Source organism: Neophocaena asiaeorientalis, unplaced genomic scaffold, assembly GCF_003031525.2.
Source record: "Neophocaena asiaeorientalis asiaeorientalis breed wild unplaced genomic scaffold, Neophocaena_asiaeorientalis_V1.1 scaffold629, whole genome shotgun sequence".
Lineage (NCBI taxonomy): Eukaryota > Metazoa > Chordata > Mammalia > Artiodactyla > Phocoenidae > Neophocaena > Neophocaena asiaeorientalis.
Window position 1 is genome coordinate 7,564,941 of NW_020175468.1, and position 5,142 is coordinate 7,570,082.

Here is a 5,142-nt window from a genome sequence, read left to right on the forward strand (position 1 = left end):
GAGGCTCCCATCCTCAGCATCGGGCTCCCGGTCGGCCCCAGCCCTTGCCCCCGCCCGCGCCGCTTCCCGGGGCCGCAGGCAGTGCCTGAGTGACGTGCACGCTGCCGCCGCGCCGCGGTGCCGCCTGGGAGTTGTAGTCTCCGGCAGCGCGACTTCCTGGTCAGTCCCCAGTCCCCCAGCCTCCAGAGCCCGGCTGCGGGCCTCGGGCCGAAGTGAGGAGTGCGCGTGGGCGAAGGAATTCTCCCGGGGAGATAAGCCTGGCCTCAGGCCCTCCCTGGGACGACTTGGGCCGGACGCCTGGAGGAGGAGAGGAGGAGAGGGCCGAGCGCTCCTCACAGGCCCTGCGGGGGCCGCGGCCCAAGGTGGGGTTGACGGTGACTGACGCTCTTCGCAAAGCGAAAAGTAGCAGCTGCGTGAGTGGTGGTTACTGTCCGGAGCCTCTAACGCAGGCCAGGACTAGGTCCCCGCAGTTGGACTGCCCCTCGGGGCCCCGACCCGAGGTGCACGCCGGGAAGTGTAGTCCGTTCGCCAACCGGCGCTGTGGGGCAGTCCCCCAACCGCGGGCAAGGGAGAGCTGCTTGGTGGCTCCAGCAAGCTGGGGGGTCAGGCTGATGGTGAGGCCTTTGGGGGAAGGCAGGGCTGGGAGGATGTTTGTAGTGTCCCTGGGGAAATCACAACCACATCTGCTTTCCCCACCAGCCCTGGGTTCCTCTGCCTCTGCAGTCAGAACTCGAGAATCCCCGCCTTCCATAATGGGAATTTCAATTTTGTGGGGCTTAACGGTCATCTTATGCTGAGTGCTTTGCATACATGGTAGCGTTAAATCCTCGCAAAGCCCCTAGTTTACAGATGACGCATAGAGAAATAAAGTCACTTGTCCAAGGTCACAACTATAAATGGCAAAGCAACAATCAAAGGCATATATTTCTCTCTCTCTCTCTTTTTCTTTTTTCTTTGGCCGCGCCGTGCGGCAGATCTTAGTTCCCCAACCAGGGATGGAACCGGTGTCCCCTGCAGTGGAAGCTCGGAGTCTTAACCACTCGACCGCCAGAAAAGCCCCTCAAAAGCATATTTTAAAATTAAAAACAACTACCACCACGACAATCATGATTTTTAAAAACACTGCCTTCCCATTTAAAGAGTGAGGAAACTGAGTCCTGCAGAGGTTCGATGACTTGCTCAAGATCTGTAAGCTTGTAAGCAGCAAAACTCTGCGTCTTTTCACTTAGCCTCTCCTTAGTGGTCTGGGGGTCTGGCGGGAGGAGAGAAGAGGGGAACTTTGATGGGCTCTGGTGCCCAAACTCCAGAGAACTGCCCCACAATATCCTGGGAAATTGTTCCGCGCTCAGGGAAGTGGGTACCTGCTCTCCTGTGAGGGAAACTCTGGACCTCTCAAGAATGCTTGTTGGAAGAGAGGCCCCGCTTCATTCTGAGTACAGGCGTTTCTGCTATAACCTGATACATGCTTTCCTGGAAAACCTGTAGTTCTGCACAACAGTGCACTAAAAATGACAAGGCTTTATGGGAAAAATAGAATTAGGGACAGATTGCTCAAAACGTATGCAACTTAGTAATCAGAGTGCTACAAAACCAATAGCGTTTACTTATTTATTTATTTTTTAATATTTGTTTAGTTGCACCCGGTCTTAGTTGCCACACGTCGGCTCCTTAGTTAAGGCATGCATGTGAGATCTAGTTCCCTGACCAGGAATGGAACCGAGGCCCCCAGCACTGGGAGCGCAGAGTCTTATCCACAGCACCACCAGGGAAGTCCCAATAACAATTCTAATAGAAATACTAGCACAGTTAAATATACACGGGGTATTTGTGCTTAGCAATCAATACTTTAAGTGCCTTCTTTGCAGTCTTAAAGGCTGGGGCTTGTACTTCCTTCACAGAGATGCCGGCTGGAGATATTAACTTCTAATGGAGACCATTTTCTTCAAAATTAAAAATCTGATCCAAGGTGTAGTCTTCCTCATTAATCTGTTATTTTAATGTGGGAAAATATCGTTGCAGTTTCTTCATCTGCTTTCACAGCTTTGCCACATACCATACCATTGTAGCAAGCAACGGGTCTTTTTTTTTTTTTTTTTTTTTTTTTGCGGTACGCGGGCCTCTCACTGTTGTGGCCTCTCCCGTTGCGGAGCACAGGCTCCGGACGCGCAGGCTCAGCGGCCATGGCTCACGGGCCCAGCCGCTCCGCGGCATGTGGGATCTTCCCGGACCGGGGCACGAACCCGTGTCCCCTGCATCGACAGGCGGACTCTCAACCACTGCGCCACCAGGGAAGCCCGCAACGGGTCTTTGAAATCACTAAACGATCCACGGTGAATCTAAAGAAGACATTTCTATAGAGTTGCAGCTTTTCCCCTTAAGATCTTCTTTTATCACTAAGGCTTCCTCTTTGCCTGTGAGAAGCCTTGCCCTTGATTGCTTCAAAATGTTAACTTCCTAGAGAAAATTGCATATTAACCAACATGGCTGTGGTATGCTGACATCCTTACTCTGTTTACCAATTGTTTATGGGGTGATTCAAGTCAAAGAAGGTGGGCAGCAGAACAGGTGGTCTCCAAGCAGATGCCTAGACTTAGGTGAGGAGAGGGACCCGGCTTGGTTCTAAACCTGGTAGGCTCTATAATGGAAACGGAGAGTGGAATAGCATTTGTCAAATCCATAAAAAAGTCCTTCGGATTTTGATTGGGATTATAATGAATAAATTATTAATTTGGGGAGAATATGACTTTGTAATATTGAGTCTTCTATTCTTGGACAGGTATAATTTTTTTCCTGGGATATCTTATATGGCTTTCTTTGGTTCACTCACTGGATTTTACTGTTTTTACTTATTTACTTGTGGCCGGGATTTTTTCCTAATCAGTTACTGCTGTTTTTAATGCTGAACTTGGATGTGGCTACCTTGTTGAGCTCACTCTTATTTGTTCTAGAATAGCTTGACAGATAATTCTCTATACTGTTCCAGTTAGATGACCCTGGTGTCCAGGGAAAAAAAGACAGTTTAGTTTTTCCAATCTTTATAACTCATTTCTCACCCCTCACCCTGTGGCTGAGGGTTCCAATACAATGTTGAATGACAGTGGTGATAATGGACAATGCTTGTCTTGTTCTAGACATTTTAAAGGAATGCCCCTAAGGTTTCATCATTAAGTATGATGTTTTCAGTAGATTTCTAGTAGATTTCTAAATTTTATTCCTAATTTGCTGAGAAGTTTATTTTTTTTAAAAGCAGGCATTGACTTTTATCAAATGCTTTCTATGCATTTGTTGATATGATCAGATGACTTTTCTGCCTTAATCTGTTAATGATGAACCATCCTCTGTTTCACTATTGCTGGATTTGATTTAATAACATTTTCCTTAGGGTTGTTGTGCATTTGTTTTCATGAATGGAATTGACTGTCTCATGGTTTTCTTTCTCGCGCTGTCCTTGCCCAGTTATGACATAAGGGAAATGCTAGCTCTGTTCTACGATTTGGGGGAACCACCTACCTTTTCCTGCAGTCTGGAATGGTTTGTGATATATTGGAGTTATCTGTTCTTTGAACATTTGGTGGAATTTGACTGTAAGATCATCCATGCTTGGTGCCTTTTTGGTAGGTCTTTGGTTATAATTTCAACCTCTTCTGTGGATATTGGTTTATTCAGATTTCTTACTTTCTCCTGAGATAAATTTTTGTAATTTATATTTGCCTAGAACAATATCTTATCTAGGATTTCAGATTCATTGGTATAACTTTATGCATTTTATTTCTTATGAATCCTATGGATCTGAAGTTATATTTCTTTTGGCTTTCCTGATACTTATTTGTTCCTTCTCTTATTTTTCTGGATCAAATTTGCCAAAAATTTAAATAGAAAAACATTTGTTTTTACATTTTTTGCTCAATATTGTTTTATTGGTGTTTAAAAAACTCCCAGCTTTTTGTTCTATTGATGATCTCTTCTACTTATTTGTTTTGAGGGGGGGTATTTTATTTCATTAATTTCTTCCTCAATTGTTGACTCATTTTTTTGCATTTTAGTATTTATTTTCTTGTTATGTATACCCAGGTTTTGATTTGTAGTGCTTTCATTGTCATTCAGTTCCAAAAAAAAGTGTAATTTCAATTCCCCTTAACCCCCAAATTATTTAGAAATGTGGTTTTTAATATCTAGGTATATGGATTTTTCCTTGATTATCTTTTGTAGTTGATTTCTAATTTTTTTTTTTTTTTTTTTTTTCCGATACGCAGGCCTCTCACTGTTGTGGCCTCTCTCGTTGCGGAGCACAGGCTCCGGACGCGCAGGCTCAGCGGCCATGGCTCACGGGCCCAGCCATTCCGTGGCATATGGGATCTTCCCGGACTGGGGCACGAACCCGTGTCCCCTGCATCGGCAGGCGGACTCTCAACCACTGCGCCACCAGGGAAGCCCGATTTCTAATTTTATTTAATGAATGTATTTCAAATGACATAAATTCTTAGGAATTTGTTGAGATTTCCTTTATGACTTAGTATGTGGCATTTTTTGGTTTTGTTTTTGAAGTGTGCTGTTTTTAAAGGATGTACATTCTAGTTGTTGGGATAAGAGGTCTGACTATACAAGATTATTAATGATCTAATTCTTAACTATTATATCCTTACCTTTTTTTTAATCTAGCACGTGGGATCCTCCCGGACCGGGGCACGAACCCGTGTCCCCTGCATCGGCAGGCGGACCCTCAAGCACTGCACCACCAGGGAAGACCCGTCCCTCCATTTTTATATTGGGATTCCTACTCCTAAATATTTGTAGGATTTTATTGTATATTCTGGATATTAATCACATTTTTTTTTGAAGCTGAAAATGTCTTCTCCCGGTTTGTCACTTATTAGTTAACTTTTTCAATCATGTCTTTGGAAGAAATCTTTAATCTTAATATAGTCAAATTCATCTCATTATATAGTTTATATTTTCTTGGTTTACACAACTTTATTCACTCCAAAGTCATAAAAATATTCTGTATTTTTCTACTAGCTGTTCTGGGTTGAACTGTTTCTCTTAAAAACAGATATGTTGGGCTTCCCTGGTGGCGCAGTAGTGGAGAGTCCGCCTGCCGCAGGGGACATGGGTTTGTGCCCCGGTCCGGGAAGATCCCGCATG

The 5,142-nt window shown here is 44.6% G+C and overlaps 1 long non-coding RNA gene across 1 annotated transcript in view; it reads left to right on the forward strand.

The window, feature by feature from the left end:
* Positions 1-83: 83 nt before the first annotated feature.
* The window catches only part of LOC112415591 (uncharacterized), a 31,059-nt gene continuing 26,000 nt past the window's right edge, over positions 84-5,142 (forward strand). The window contains exon 1 of the long non-coding RNA XR_003006329.1: positions 84-362. This is a non-coding gene — a long non-coding RNA (uncharacterized LOC112415591). The remainder of the gene's footprint in view (positions 363-5,142) is intronic.